The sequence below is a fragment of the Sus scrofa genome, chromosome 4, assembly GCF_054392235.1.
Source record: "Sus scrofa isolate SSC_HxYL_T2T_F1_AM1 chromosome 4, Sscrofa_HxYL_maternal_Yorkshire_Landrace_v2.0, whole genome shotgun sequence".
NCBI lineage: Eukaryota > Metazoa > Chordata > Mammalia > Artiodactyla > Suidae > Sus > Sus scrofa.
Window position 1 is genome coordinate 22,292,910 of NC_139386.1, and position 16,992 is coordinate 22,309,901.

Below are 16,992 nucleotides of genomic sequence, written 5' to 3' on the forward strand. Positions count from 1 at the left end.
TTCAGCAGACTCAAACAGTTTCCCTATAACTGCCTTTTATAATCAATCATAGGAGAATTTCGACGCTGCAGAACAATAGGTGGGGATGACATGTTTACGCCACGCTCCCTCATCCCTGTCGAGGAGGTGTTTTTGTTTAGCTGCTAATAAAGTGGCATTTTGAAATATGTTCCTGAACTGAGAGGGAGGGCGGGAGACTCAGGAGCTTTGTTTCCACTGATGCATCCGGAGTCTTTGGTCTGGGGGAAGGTGCCCCTTGACTTCGGTTACTGTGAGCCTTGGGAGGGATGAGAATGTTTGAGAAGGACTGTGTGTTCTGGGGCTCCAGAGTTCAAGTTCAAGAATGACTTATCCGTTGAGTCTATGTGAAACATCAGGCGCATTCCATGATCCCTTTGCCTCCCGACTCTACCTTTGAAGTCAGTGGGAGATCCTTTAGGAGGAGTTTTTGCTTTGAGCTGTTGTGCTTGATTTAATTTAAATGACATTCCGGCCTACAGCAAATACCTTTGGGTTTCCTAAATGAGGATGTGCTCATCAAGGCCCTTCCACGTTTTTTCCCCTTTCCACCTGCCTTTATGATTTCTACCTCTATGTCCATTAGCCAACAAAAAACTCTCCCCTTTCCTCCTCACCACATGTGTGTCCTCAGCTCTGTACACGTTTGCTGAATGCTTACTGAATTCTTGACTGACCATGTGTGAACCACCAGGGCCCCAACCTAATTCATCAGCTAGGTGTGGAGAAGAATCAAAAAGCCTAGAAGAAAAAGTGAGTGGTTCAGGAATGTTTGGAATTTGTGTGTGTGTGTGTGTGTGTGTGTGTGTGTGTGTGTGTGAGAGAGAGAGAGAGAAAGCGCATTGCCTCCTTTCTCATGTCTTGATAGCAATGAGTGAGGGTTACCAAAATGGTATGTATGCTCAAAAACTTAACTATGAGATTAAATATTTATTCATAATAATAAAAGTGATTTTGTTGTACTGTGATGTTTATATTAGTCACATCAGGCTGCCATAACAAAATAGCATAGGCTGAGTGCCTTAAACAACAGAAATTAATTTTCTCATAGTTCTGGAGCCTGGGAAATCCAAAGTCAAAGTGCCTGCAGATTCAGTGTTTGGTGAGTTCTCTCTTTTCTAACTGCCTTTTGGCTATGTCCTCCCATGACAGAGAGTGGGCAGAGAGAATGGGAGCATGCCCTCCCTCTCTCTCTCTCTCTCTCTCTCTCTCTCTCTTTCTGTCTATAGACATTAATCCTATCTGATCAGGGCCCCACCCTCATGATCTCCTTTAACCCTAAATACCTTCAGAAAAGCCCAATTCCAAATACAGTCATATTAGGGGTTGGGACATCAACATATAAATTTTGGAGGGCATGCAAATGTTCAGTTCAAAACAATGTTTCCTTAAGCATGAAAGGCACAGAGGAACAGAGGCAGTGATGCAGATCCTGAATACAAAAAATTCATTTTTCTGGACATGTGAGGTGGTGTTTAATTGCATAACGTTATGTTTCTACTTTTATTAAATTTTAAAAGAAATAAATAACATTGCATTTTGTCTTTAATAAAGTTCTAGTGTCCATTAGAAAAGATTTTGAAAATATAGTTAAGAAAAAGAAGAAAAAAATTATCTCCAGAAAATTCACCATCCAAAGAGAATAACTGCTAATATTTTGTTAAGTATCTTTCTAGCATTTTCCTATGCAAGCATACATGTGCACATACACACACAGTATATATATAATATACATATATTATATACATATATATTCTGTTTTTCAAATATGGATTCATATTGCATTTGCATTTTGAAAATCTGCCTTTTTCCTCTACCAATATATCTTGAAATTTTTCCATGTCATTAAATGTTCTTTTATAACATGTGTTTCCATTTTTTTTAATGAAAAAAAAAGTAGTTTCTGCTGCAGAATTTCATGGTCAACTTGTTTAAATTTATGGCAAGAACATTTTTAATTGAAAGTGTATCAGAATGACATGCCCAGTCCCGGAGAGGAAGTGGAGCAGCGGGGAGCAAAAGGGTGTAATCTGAGGACTTGGAAACACACAGAGGACAAATCACTGAGCAAATCAATACTTGAAGATGTGCAAAAGTAGCTGTGCCCCAGTTTCCAGCAAAATTCATTCTGTCTCTTGAAGACATTATTTGCAACAAGCTTGGAACTCAATAAAGTCTGTGTTCATGTATGTGATATGAAGTTGATTTAATAGTCAAGGACCCAGCAATTTACTCAGCTGGCACAGAAAAAGCTGACCCCCTGGTATAACAAATGTGTGAATCTGTTGGATTATGTGGGAGAGTAGCAATCAGCTGCTGTTTAAATACTTGCAAGGATTACTTGCCATCTCTTAAAATCAGTTTCATAGAAACACCTTGTAAATTTACTTTCTGAACAGCCCTTGTGCGTTTGATGCAAGAATGTTAATTTGGTGATGAGCCAGAAAGCGACTGGCAGGAATTTCAATGTCATTGGGGGCAGACAAATTGAGGCTCAAGCTATCTGTGGGTTTAGAAAGTATGAATAAAGACATTAAAACGGAGTAAAAAGAAGAAACCAGAGGTGAAGGAAGAACTGGGAGTCTGGTTAGTATCGTTTAGGAAAAATGACAGCCAACGGGATCTCCAGTCACGCGTCTGGGATTTTGTATTCGACCAGCAGGGGTCAAATACTTTTGGGACCGTGACAAATGATGCACTTTCAGCCAAGAGAAGACACAATGATGGTGAAGAGTCTGAAAACCACACTATATTAAGAACATTTGAAGAGTTGCGTGCATTTAGTGGGGAAAAAGGAGAGCTACAGTCAGCTACGTGTATTTAGTTGAAAGTCCAAGGAAGGAGGTATATGCCGATACTTATTCTGCGTTACAGCAGACAGCTCGGACGTTTCACCAAATAATCTGTCTGGGTGACCATTCTAGGGTGTTTGAGGCAGGTCTGCATTGAGACATGTTGCAGTAGAAGATCTCTAACTTTCCTTTTAATGGAGGTTTCCAGAGCCTCCAGTTAGTTAAAAGCTCTCTGGTAGCGATAGATGACAATCCACCAGAAGTTAGTGTTTGCCTTCCATGTTTGGAGCGTTTTCTGGGCGAAGGTGCCCAGCCAGCGACTGTTTTCTTTTCCTGTCTAAGTGTGGCCACAGGACACTTGTCACCAATGGAAGGAGACTGGAAGGGAGGGCCCTTGTTTCCGGGTCAGGGCTGTTAAGATACAGGCTGGGCTTCTTTGTTCCCCGTTGCCCCGTCTGCCAGCTGAGTGCAGAACCTTTCAGGGCCCCAGAGATGGAGGCAGAAGATCCCTCAATCATTGAGCAAAACCACCCACCAATCAGGAACACCAGCTCGGTTGTGTGAGAAATCGCCCTTTAAAGTGTTAAGCTGTTAAAATTGGGGGGTTTATTTGTTACACAAGCTAACCTAATGCTTTCATCTGGGCCAGTTCTGGGTGGTCTGCCGTACAAACGAGGGGAGAGAAAACAGATCAGAGCTGCAAATAAAACCACTGGAGGATAAGCAGAGGGATTGTATCTGGGCAACTGGGTATAAAGAACTTTGCCTAGGACCAGAGGAAGGTGAGGAAGATGAACTATGAAAATGATGAGGGTAATATTAAAAATGTAATTTAACATTGTTATTACCATTATCATCAGCTAACATGTGCCAGCAATTACATTTCATCGTCACAATGCCTCTGTGAGGTTTCCAATACTTTTCCCATGATAAAAATGAGGAAACAGATTCAGAGAGGTTAAATCATTTGCTCAGGGTCTCACAGCAAGGACGTGGCTAAACCAGGATTTGAATGGAATCTGTATAATGGCTCCATTAAATTCTAAGCCTGTGACTTGAAGAGGAAAAGCCCTTTTAAATCCTGGGGTCATACTAGCTCTCGAGGGAGAATTGCAAGCAGGAACCTTTCTGTTTTGCTGTGATATTGGCACTCTAAGCCATGGAGCATTGTCCAATCTCTTTTGCTAACATAAGATTGCTTGCTTTCCTGGTTGTCTGAAACATGGCTCCTGCAGAGCCTCCTAATGTAACAAGAAATGCAGCTTCAGTTCGAGCTCTGCAGTGCATTCTAGAAGGGAACTCATCTGGATTTCCTTCACTGAGTAGAAAGTGCAGCTCTCAGCCAGAAACACTGCCTCTGACTGCCAAGGATCCCACACAGAATCCAGAATATTCCATTCACCCGACTCTTCACTACGTATTTTAAATCTGTAAGAGTGACTCTCTTTGTGCCTTGAATTGTCGTGAACTACACAGGTCGTGTATGTCCGTGGTACTGGTTCGCCTCTGATATATCTTTAGCTTCAAAAGCTCAGATAAAATCACCTTTTTTTTTTTTTTTTTTTTTTAACTTGCATTTAGCTGGCTGTTTGTGGATTCTCCTCTCAGACACATAGATCATAGCTATTTGTTATTTTGTTTCTGGGTTGTATGAGGCACTGGAGGAATTTGTGAAAAGTTGCTGCTGAACCAAACTGAAATTTCCTGGGTCTGGAGAGGCATAGGAACCTACATATTTAATAAGCTTCTCATGCACACAAAATTTTGAGAATAAATGCTTTGGAGGCTTATAGAAAGCTTCAGTTTCTGTAAAATCTGAGTCCTTTTGCTTAAACATGCAGGCAGTGTGGTATTTTTTGAGTACTTTTCTAATGACTGATTAAATGTGTGTATTATATTTACTGTCTAGGCTCTGTCCTAGTAGCTGGAGATAAAATATCCTCTTGAAGCTGTCAGTCTAGCTCGGGAAGCAGAGTCAGCATTTCTAGGGCAGTGTAGTAAATTATTGCTATGTTTTGCTCTGATCGATCTAGTAAGTTACCTGAACTAAGCCACAGTTCCCTGACTTCCCAGTTAAATTTTCCACTATAGGGGTGAGCATTATCTCAGGAATCTTTTGTCGGGTTTCTCAAACTTGGCTGTCCCTAAGCATCACCTGGCAAATAAAGAGAATCTTGATGCGGCCTGGACCAATTAAATCTGGGTCTCTGGATTGGGGTCAGTGTTTTTTCCCTCGTTTTAGTTTCAATTTCAGTCTCAGCAGGCTGTTTCTCTCTGCCACCTTCTCCAGGATCAGCACTTTGGGTGCTAGGAGGGTGCTCATTTCCCAGAGACATCCATCATCACCGGAGCAGGATTTCCATTCAGATCTGATACAGGGCCCCATACTTGGCTTCCCATCTGGGCTCCAACGTCCAACTCTTTAATTAGGCTTCCCCCACGTCCGCTATTGTATCTCCTTGTAATTATAACAAGTTGGCATGGCTTGTGTTTGAGCAAGCCCATGAGTGATGGAGGCCTGTTTTCTGACATTTAAATTAGAAAAATAAATTTGCCGAGAGCAGAATGGAGGGGCTACCAGAAAGCCCTGGACCGAAGAGTCTATCTTTAGAAACATCATTTCCTATTTGTTTGTATAAAGCGTTTCAGGAAGTCTTAGGTGCTGGGACGATGAGAGAGGTGTAAAGCAATTCCACCAGCCACCCACAGGTAAGATGTTAATTACGCTGGGTGAGAGCCCAATACCAGTCGAAAGCTAGATCCTTGAACACTAAGACGGGTGATTTTCCACTGAGAAAATATTTTTCCATTCTGGGGGTTGTGCTGCTGACCCGAGACAGTGATTTAATAGTAGAGCCATTGAGCAGATCCTCGATCTCTTCTTTGCCCAGGACTTTCTCAAAGCTCAAGCTAAGCCGAGTGACAGAATCTCTGGCTCGGAAATGCAGGCTCTAACGCTCTCCATTGTTTGCGCGTTTCTCCAGATGCCGGTCCACTTCGGCCTGGGTGGTCCAAGCTTGTGCTGCAGGCAGCTGCGAAGGTTCCAGCAGGCTGGAAGCCTCTGACGCAACCTTACTTGTGAGGACTGATTGGCCAAGAGCTGGCAGCCAGCCATGGGTGTTTTTTTTTTTTTTTTTTCCCTCTCTTTCGCAGCGTTTGCACTTTTATGTCTAAGCTGCTACCTCTGCTGAGCTGAATGGAAGCAAAGTGTTTGAGCTTTATTTTCAAAACCGAGAAAGGTTTGTGAGAAGAAAGTGGTACCCAGGTTCTCAAATGGGTTTCTAGTAGAGGTTTCTAGTTTTGGGTGGGCGTGTATGGATTCTGGTAGCACAGAGTTTTGTGATGATTTAAAGGATGATCCAAGGAGGCACTTTGTTCGTTATCTTTTGCATTCTCCCCCATCACTGATAGAAGACTCAAATGATAATGATTTAAAACCTGATTTAAAGTGAGCCCTACTTCGATTTCAGAGGCAAACCGAAATTATCACCACTGTGTCTTGTCATTACATGTTTCCAGGATCTATTGAAGCTATTTGGGTTTGAACCAGGGAAAGGAAGAAACTGCTTTTTGTTGAGGCAGGCACTCTCAGTGTCCTTGACAAAAGAGGGACTCCATGCTTAGAGAGGTGAAGCAACTTGGCTGACATTACAATATGGGGATGACAGAAATGGAACCCTGGTTATTGAGACTCCAAAGTCCAAGCTTTACCATTGCCATCATTTACCTCCTTGGCCCAGTCACATTTTGTAGCAGCTAATTCATTAGGCTGGTGCTCAAACCTAGAAGCCATTTACATAGAAGGACTGCTTTGAACCAGGAGCACTTCTTGTCTATTTTATTCACCGCTATATTCCCAGAGTGTGGACAGAGTCTTGAATATGTGTGCGTGCGTGCGTGCGTGCGTGCGTGTGTGTGTGTAGTAGATGCTCAGTAAATATTTTCTGAGTGAATACTTTTCGTAAAAACCTGAACTCTTACAGTAGGGTTCTTGAAACATGTAAACTTTGATCCCAATTATGGTGTTTGTTTATTTGTTTATTTATTTATTTATCTCAGTGTGGAATTTGGAAGCATCTTCTGTATTTTCTGAATTATGCTGTAAAGAAAATGAGAGACACCCCCCCCCCCCCGCAACCCCCCTGTCTGGTTCTAACTTGTATAGTGAATATCAGCAACTTAAACCATTTCTGCTTCCCAGGAGGAAACCAACTACTGGACCCATGCCTGTGGGGAAAAATGCAATTTGTGTCTTACCTGATTCAAAAAGCCTTGTCTTGACATTCAGAGGCAAACTGGAAGTCCAGGCACCATCATATTTGATGAGCCCTGTTTAAATGCAAAACTTATTTAAGGAGACACTGCTTGCACTTGAAATACCAATAGCCAATGCATATGACACAGGTTTGTCAAGACACCATATTTTCCTGCCTTCTTTTATGGAAATGCAATATGCTATATGTCTCAAGGATTGCAGAAATCTGTGATGGCATTGGATACCTAAATTATAGCAAACTGCTCTGACCCAAGTAGATTTACTTAGTAGAAAATGCAAGATGGGAGAGTAATTTAAATTATCAGTCTTTTTAGAGAAGCAAAATAATTTCTTTGTATTTTTCCTTTGACCAATTTCATGAAATATGCAAAGGTAGTTATGGTAAAGATAATTTTGCAATGCATTGAGCCTGCTTCTAACCTTTTATAAATTAATTTTTTTGCAAGAATATTTAAGAGAGCATATAGAAGGAGTACATTTCTAATAGTAATAATAATACCAAACAACATATATTTTTTGTAGCAATTACTAGTAACAAAAAGGACTATTTGTATTATCTCAGAGGTAATTTTTTTTAATATAATATGATTGCAACTCTGTGAAAATTAAATATATAATCATAATATACGAAAACAAAGCCTAAATATACTTACAGTTATGTATTTTTTTAGATCACATTTTCTTCAATAGACTGTACTTCAATTAAAAAATAAAATGAAAAAAGAATGTTTTATTAAACTATCTTCTCTTCCAATTGGCCTGGCCTTTTTCCATAAAAGCCTGTTATCACATATGAATTCTCTGTTTTTTGGCCCTTTGCCTTTCATTTTCTCTTCCATTCTTCTCATCCTTGTGTCTTTAACTTCTGGGTTCTGGGGGAACTGTAAGTGCTCTTTTCCACAGTGTCAATTCTGCAGTCAACAGAGCCTAATGAATGTTTTGACCCTACTTCATGTTGCTTTCTTTTTAATCCTTCCTATTTCTTTTTTAAAAATTTTTATTTTTTCTATTATAGTTGATTGACAATGTTCTGTCAATTTCTGCTGTATAGAAAAGTGACTCAGCTGTACATACATACATTCTCTTTCTCACATTATCCTCCATCGTGTTCCACCGCAGGTGACTAGATGCAGTTTCCTGTGCCATACAGGAGAGTCTCATGGCTTATAGAGGTGGGTATTTTTAATCTACCTCAGTGTGACCATGGCCGCCCTGAGAGGTTTAAGATCATACAGTCAGGACGAAGCAGAAATGGTCTCTGAGTCCAGGCTTATCTGAGAACCAAGTCAATGGCAGGCCCTTATTCACTTGGGATACATTTCCTGGTGCTAACGTGGAAATTTTTTGATTAGTAGGTTTCCTTACTATTGTCCTTCCTGAAGTATAATCCTGCTTCTGATAGATATGAACTAAACTTCTCTGAGTCTTAATTAGTTGTGTATTTACTAATGAAATTACTTGGCTGTGCCCACTGAGGGAGGCTGCCTAGGTAAGAATGCTGTTGTATTTTGGCAAAGGACAACCAGATCCAGGAACCCAAATATCACCCAAAGGCATGATTAGCTCTGAGCAATGAGGTAATGCAGGCCATGTATGTAGGGAGGGAAGCTATGGTGACCAGAACTAATATAAAAAGATGCCCTCATTCATTCATTCATGATGTTGGGTCAAATGTCATTGAAATGTGAAGTGACTTGATGAAGAAGAGGGGCAGGAGGGTGGGGGTCCTGGGTAAAAACTGCCTGAGTCTGAATTTTGGTTCCATCATTTACTAATAGAGCATGTTCTTTTGACTCTCTTTGTCTTGGTTTCCTCATCTGTAAAACATGGATAATGTCTGTTTCATAGAGTAATTAATAAAAGTGCAGTGATCGTGGCGGTTATTTTTGCCTAACATTAAGTAAGTACTCAGTGTGTAATTATTAAAACAATATTTCTTTTTTTTGTGATAGATAGAGCAGTGGATGAATATGGTGATTCTGTCAATTGGATGTTTCTAAGCATTATCTACAGCAAATGTAGAAAGCCTAGCAAAGGATTTTTCTCCAATATAGAGAAATGGTCAGACAACCAGGGTCTGACTTGGAGTTCCTGCTTCTCTTGCAGGAACTAAAAAATAGACCCACCGTGTCTTAGTTTGCAATTTGTATTGTCTGCGAGGTTGGGTGTATTGGAAACATCTTCCTGGGTTTTACCCTTACTCTCTCATGCTACTTTCATACTCACAATCCTCCTGACACCAGATGTGTAGGGTTTTTTTCCCATACCACGCAGTTCTCTTTGATAACAACTTGGTGTCCTATGAATCAATTCAATTCTGACGCTAACTAGAGTTAGTGCAGACCCCACATGTTAAGGGTTCAGTCCCACAAGACTGCCCCCCACTTTAGACACCAGTCACAAGTCGTAGGTCTGCAAATTACTCACCACTTCTGTTGAACCCTGCTACAAATTTGAGGTTCCTATGACCTTTGAATATGACCACAATTTTCCCTCAACTTCTGCAGGAGATTGGTTCTAGGACCCCCTTGGATACCAAAGTTGCTAATGCTTAAGACCCTTGTATTAAATGGCATCATATTTGCATACAACCTATGTAATCCTATCATATACTTTCCATTGTCCCTAGATTATGTTTAATACCTAATTCAATGTAAATGCTATATAAATGGATGCCATCATGTGGAAAATTTGAGTTTTTCTTTTTGGACTTTGGAATTTATTTTTCCCTAGTTCTGACCAGTAGCTGGCTGAATCTGTGGATGTGGAACCCATGGATAAGAAGAGCCAACTCTATTTGCTAGAATAGCTCACACATCTCAGGGAAATACTAACTTACCTTTACCAGTTTATTGTGTAATAAAGGATGTGATAAAGGACAGAGATGCACAGCTGGATGAAGAGATATACAGGGTGAGGTCTGGAAGTGTCTTGAGTGCAGGAGCTTCTGTCCCCATGGAGTTGGGCTGCACCATCTTTGGTTGTGTTCATCAATCCAAAATCTCCTTGTACAACATACTATGGGGATTTTTATGGGGGCTTCATCACATAGGTGTGATGGATTATTAACTCCATTTCCAGGTCCTCTTCCTTCTCTGGAGCCTGGAAGGTGGGGCCAGAAATTTCAAGCTTCTAATCATGGCTTAGTCTTTCTGGTGACAAGCCCCCATTCAGGAACGAACCAAGAGTTCCCATATCATTAGAGCAAAAGCTACTGCTATGCCCCAGGAAATTCAAGGGATTTAGGAACTCTGTGTCAGAGACCAGAGTCAAAGATTAAATGTTGGAATGCAGGATTCTCCTAGCACCCCTATTTACAAAAGTTTTAGTAGCTTTGTGTCAGGAACCAAAGTTGGGCATTTGAGGCAGGGGCAGGACAGAGACCGGTCTATATATTTCTAATTTTTTTACACTGGGCCAGACTTTTAAAAAAATCACTAACAGACTGAAATTCAACATTCTTTTTCCAATTCTCCATGGTCCACCCATCTCACATTCCTGTTGCTGTGCTGTTGTGTCTTCTGTTCATCTTATATGTATATCCCTTCTCAGTAGTGTCAGATATTTGTTCTTTTCTCACACCAGCCTTGGCACACACCTTACCCTGGATCTGTAATGACTACAGGTCATATGTTACGAAAAAGCTTATTGTGCACTTAGAGAAGTTGCTTTAGAAACTTAATTGTTTCCTGTGTTTTTCATAACCTAGTTTAGTTAGCACTGTGTTAAAATTGCTTTATTTACTTTACTATGTCAAGATGCTTTCTTTCTCCCATGCCCAAATCCATTTTAGGGTTATTTTATGCATGTGAAGGCACCATGAATACTTTTTAAGATGTTCAAGAGAATTTTGTTAATTTCAATTCTTTGAACATTGAGCAACAGTGAATTTTTCAGCAGTTTCCAGACTTGAAGTAGTGTTTAAAAATAATAACTTAATTTTTTTAAAGGTACTTTATACTTTGGGCCGTTCTAGTTCATACATGATTCCTTTCCTTTTTTCCTCCATTTGAGTTAGTGTAATTTATTTTACATATGCTTTGATGACAGATATACATGTGTTAAAAGAAATTATTATTACTCCTTATATTTTATTAGTGTTTATCATTACTACTAATAATGACCACCGTATATGTAGAAGATACAGCTTGTAAGTGCTTTTGCCTGTGGTATTTTTATTTCCATTGAACAGACTGGGAAATTGCATTAGGTGGGAAATGATTTGTAAATGGCCCAGTAGTCATGTCAAGCTGGATCTTCTAACTCCCAAATACATTCTTTTCTCAAAATACCACATTGATTTTTTGAGAGTTACTGTATCTATGTATAGGTAAAAATAGCTGAATCCTAAGGGAAACTGTGAAATCAAGATTACCCATTTATCTGTGACTCCTTCTTTAATAAAATGTAACATGCATTTTGGGCTCACATTGAATATGGTGCTAAAGAGATGTATGCTTATCCTCTGCAAGAGTTATAACCTCGCCGCTCTAGTCTTAAGATTAGTGCTTTTAATTTCTCCTCCCTCTTCCCTTGGTTTTGATATAGTGGAGATCCAAGGCACTGTAGTCTGTGACCTCCCGGGATCTCGAGCAATTTTCTTGTTTCTTTTGTCTTTTTTTTTTTTTTGTCTTTTTGCCATTTCTTGGGCCGCTCCCGCGGCACATGGAGGTTCCCAGGCTAGGGGTCTAATCAGAGCTGCAGCTACTAGCCTACACCAGAGCCACAGCAGCGCAGGATCAGAGCCATGTCTGCGACCTACACCACAGCTCACAGCAACGCCAGATCCTTAACCCACTGAGCAAGGGCAGGGATTGAACCTGCAACCTCATGGTTCCTGGTTGGATTCGTTAACCACTGTGCCACGACGGGAACGCCTAGAGCAATTTTCATAACTTTTCTGAACTTGTTTCCTCCTTTGATGTGACACCATAGTGGGTGGCTGTGAGGGTTTCATACAATATGTAAAATGCCTTGGAAGGCACCATACAAAAGTCATTTAATATTGTTATTTTGTCCATATTGCACATTATTTATGGTGTCAAATTGTCAGTTATGGAGTTAATGACTTTTATGTTAATCACAGAATAAGTCATTGTATCACTCCAAGTTCAAATATTACTTCGGAGCTTTTGGGTCATTGCCTTTAGGGGGTCAGAGAGGCCATTCAGTGAGCTATTTGATTAGTAGACTAATTCCTGTTTTAGGGACACAATATTCCTTCACAGTATACCTAGTAAGGACACCACTGCAGGATCATTGCAATGATAAATAGTTAGTAACTTTGTATACAATTTTTTGCTGACAAAAAGGAAATGGAAAGGAGTGATGTAAGATGTTGAAAAGGCACTATCTTTTCTCTATTTTTTTTTAAGTGAAGGATAGTTGATTTATAATGTTTCATCAACCACATTTTAGTTCAAATGAAGAAACCAAGCTCAGAGAAGTTGTGAATGATTTGAAGACAGAGAGCAAGATAAGTGAGAGAAGACATACAGACTTAGGTCTTCTGATTCCAAATTCGTGGGCAACATCTCTGATAAGATAAGCATGGATCTAGAAAGCACATGGTATTGCATTCCATATCCTGGTTCATAGGTACGTCAATTAACAGGTTCATATTCAGGCATTTTACACCTATTCCCAGGGTGGGACATTCACAAGTGTGCCACAGGTAATTTTTTAGAGACTAAAACAATTTCCCTGATATATTAACCTAGACACTCTGATCCTCTCTTAGCAGCAGTCACTACTTCCTGAGACTCAATTCCTGATATCAAAGGCTTTCCTGAACCCAGGCACCAATTATCTAAAGAACATGGAAGCAGTTTTGGCACCTTTCTCTTCATACGCAGGATGGAAAAGTGGTTTTACATAGAATTCATAAAATTATCCTGAAATAAATATTTGGATTCACCCATCAGTGTTCACCCAAGCATTGAAAGTGTTTACGCAGTGACCTAGGGATTTGACGCAGATAGTTTTAGGAATCAGAGAAACTCTCATGCATGATTAGCTGTCCTCAATGTTTTAGACAAATAAATAGAAAACAATGCCAATTTGTTTCTGTTTACTTTCAGGCCAAATTGATAAACTTCATAAGAAGGAAGGAGGAATTTATTTAATAACACTCAGGATATTGATGCTGTTTCATTAAAGTTTGTAGCATTTTTTCCTTGTTGCAGTATTTGTTTTTATCTTAGGGGGCTTTTCAGCATTTATGGAAGCTAATTCTCATACTGGCACACATATCTCCTTTAATAATAGTGGTGCATGTTTATTTATGATGTCAGTCGCTGGCTTTAAAATTTTCCTAAGAGGTGCATTTGGTACTATATGTGTGTCTTTAACAGGATTGAATGCAAGAGGCATATAGAGTAAGCATGATAGACTTTTAAAATCATGATTGCTATGAATGGCTTCAGTCTTTTAGATAATTCTGTAAAGGGTTTGTCTGTGACAGGTGAATTTCCAGTCAACTGAAAAGGTAATCTTTTAACTAAGGTGCTGTGGGACATGTCTTAAAGGTGTTTTTTTTTTTTTTTTTTTTTTTTTTTTTTTTTTTTTTTTTTCCCTCCACAAATCTTTGCAAAGCGTGTGAGTCTGCATAGAGGAGAAACATCTCCATAGAAAACACGTTCAAATGACAGATTTTTATGGTCTAGACATTCCAGAATTTCATAAGATTTACAAGGCTCCAGTAAAATGTGGTAGAAAAACTCATAAAACTCCAGTGGCTTGAAATGAAACATTTTCATGGAGTGGAAATCAACCTGCTTTGATTAAAACACAGTTCAAAGGGAAGTAAACCAATGTGATGTCACAGATTGGGTTAAACTAGTGCCTTTTTGGCGTGGGGAGGGATAAATTAGGAACTTGGGAGTAACATGTACACACTACTATATACAAAATAGGTAAACAACAAGGACCTACTGTATAGCGCATAGAACTATACTTAATATTTGTAATAACCTATATGGGAAAAGAATCTGAAAAAGAATGTATATATGTATAACTGAATCACTTTCCTATACACCTGAGACTAACACGGCCTTGTAAATGAACTATACTTCAATTTAAAAAAAAATGTAAAAAAGGTAGTGCTTTTCCCCTCCATCACTGAAAAATGGGAAAACAAGGGAAAAATGGGATACAAGGAAGGTACTAGTTATTTGTTTATTTATTACTGTGATGATCCTGCAGTGGTGTCCTTATTAGGTGTATGAGGAAGGAATGTTTCTTCCCAGATACAGTATCTTGTCAAACACACACACACGTGCGCACACTCATGCACCTTTCAGCCTTTCACTTGGGAGAGAAGCAATGTAGAGATCTCACTCTAATTTAGGGAAGAGTCATTTATGCCCGATTTAAGTGCAGTTTCAGTGTTGGATCATAGGCACGTTCTCAGTCAAGCTGAATCCTTTCCCATTGAGCATATTGTGTGCTGTGAGTTTGGAAACAGGTGTCGGGGAGACAGTTGGTTTCGGTTCTTCTTCGTCAAAGACTTTTTGAGTGTTTGTTTTTTCTTTTTTAGCCGAACCTGTGGCATATGGAAGTTCCAAGGATAGAGACAGAATCCGAGCTGGAGATGTGACCTACACTATAGCTGCAGCAACACTGGATCCTTAACCCACTGCACTGGGCTGGGGATGGGACTGAAACTTCTTCTGGGTGACAGGTGTGTGTATGTGTGTGTGAATAGGTGGGTGATGGCAATGGTGGTAAGATGTAGGTCTTTAAGTCTTTTTGTCTGATCCCTTAGCTGATTTTTTTTTCTTTTTTGCATTTCAATGAAGATGTTTTGGTTGAGGCTGAAATGTGAGAGGTGCCATCAAGAGGTTTAGTAGGTTGAGAAGGGAGCTTGTCAGTACCTTTATGGTTGTCAGGCTCTTGGAATTTGTCCCACAGTGATAAGGATTTCAAGAAATTATGTTACATCAGAATGCCAGTTATTTAAGGATTGAGATATAGTTTTCTAGTAAGCAGATTTCTCTTGAACACTAGCCATGCTACCCCTGTCTAGGATCATGGCCTCTGTCAAATCAAAGCAGTCATCCCAAGGTTACTTCTGAGCACAGAATTGGAACACGGAAATGCAAATGTCTACACTATAGTTCTTTTATTTGTTTGTTTGTTTATTTATTTATTTATTGCTTTTTTTTCCCTTCCAGTTTCATTGAAATATAATTGACATACGATGGGATATAAGTTTCAGTACAGCATAATGATTTGACTTACATTATGAAATAGTTACCACAACTGAGTAAACAGCCATCATCTTGTATAGATACGAAATTAAACACATAGAAAAAAAGTGGGTTTTTTTGTGATGAGAACTCAGGATTTACTTAGAAACTTTCACATATAAAGTACAGCATACACTATGTTTCTTATACTTTAGTGTGTCTGAGAATTGCCTAGAGAGCTTGTAAACTACAGATGAATGGACCTTATCCCCAGAGTTTCTGATTTAGTAGGTTGGGAGTGGAGCCCAAGAATTTGCATGTCTGACAAATTCCCAAGTGACACTGATGCTAGGATCTTGATGTGCATTTTAAGAACTGTTTTATAGTAGTAATGTGTTGCTCAAATTGTATTACAGTCTTGTGACTTATTTCTCCTTTGTCATAGAGTGTAATTTCCCAATGACTAGGATACTTGTATCCACCAAATGTAATTACTTTCCACCTCAGGTGATACTTGAGGAGGACCAACAGACACTTATTAACCAATACTTTTCTTATATCAGACATCAAGTATAATATTACTGAGACCTGCTACTTGCTTGATACATTTCAGTGTAATTGAGATGATCATAACTTCTTTTAATAATTATTAGATGCCAATTATGCTCGTCTGAGCACAACCTTCGGTGCATTGCTTTAGTTGGTGACTGAGTTTCCTAGGTAGAGGTTTGGTAATCCACATTTTCTCATCAGCAAATAGCTTACAAACCATCTCCTTAAGATGGGCCTATTTCTCTGATAGGCAGATAGATCTCTTCTACCAGAGGTTCTTTCACTTGCTTCAGTTCCAGATAGTGGCATTTTTCTCACTCTGCCCCCTAAATCAGGTGGAGGTGCAGCCTTCATTGTTCCTCATGGACATTTATGATGTGTAAACATATCTCACATTTATTTAGAGCCTATTATATTTCAAAAGTTACAAGGCAACTTGCATGTCTTAACTCATTTAATCTTTTTTTTTTTTTTCTTTGTTGGGGCTACACTTGTGGGATATGGAAGTTCCTGGGCTAGGGGTGGAATCGCAGCTTCAACTGATACTTGTGCCACAGCCACAGCAAGTGGTATCTGAGTCACATCTGCAACCTACACTGCAGCTCTTGGCAATGCCAGATCCTTAGCCCATTGAGTGAGGCCAGGGATTGAACCCACATCCTCATGAACATACTGGGTTCTTACCCACTGAGCCACAACGGGAACTCCCTCATTTAATCTTCACCACAACCATTTGAAGAATGTATTTTTCACTGGAGTTCCCGTCGTGACACAGTGGAAACAGATCCAACTAGGAACCATGAGGTTGTGGGTTCGATCTTTGGCCTTGCTCAGTGGGGTAAGGATTTGGCGTGGTGAGCTGTGGTATAGGTCGCAGATGCGGCTCAGATCTGGCATTGCTGTGGCTCTGGTGTAGGCTGGAAGCTGTAGCTCTGATTGGACCCCTAGCCTGGGAACCTCCATATGTCATGGGTGCGGCCCTAGAAAAAGACAAAAAAGAAAAAAAAAAAAAAAGAATGTATTTTCATTATCCCTACATTAAAGATGAGAAAATGAAGCCAAAGAGAGAGAGGTGAAGTGGTTTGCTGAGGGTCCCACTGATAATACATGGGTCATCCATGATTTGAACCCCAGGGTTAGAAATTTGTTTGTCTCTTGGTGGTTG

General features: G+C 39.7%; 1 long non-coding RNA gene across 2 annotated transcripts in view; it reads left to right on the forward strand.

Moving 5' to 3' along the window:
- Window positions 1-16,992, forward strand: part of LOC106509989 (uncharacterized) — a 195,107-nt gene that overhangs the window by 142,372 nt on the left and 35,743 nt on the right. The window contains exons 1-2 of one of the 2 annotated variants that reach the window (XR_014843475.1): window positions 5,358-5,519; window positions 14,624-14,767. The exons of the other annotated variant lie outside the window; for it this stretch is intronic. This is a non-coding gene — a long non-coding RNA (uncharacterized LOC106509989). Of the gene's footprint in view, window positions 1-5,357; window positions 5,520-14,623; window positions 14,768-16,992 lie in introns of those variants that run through there. 2 annotated transcript variants of the gene reach the window in all.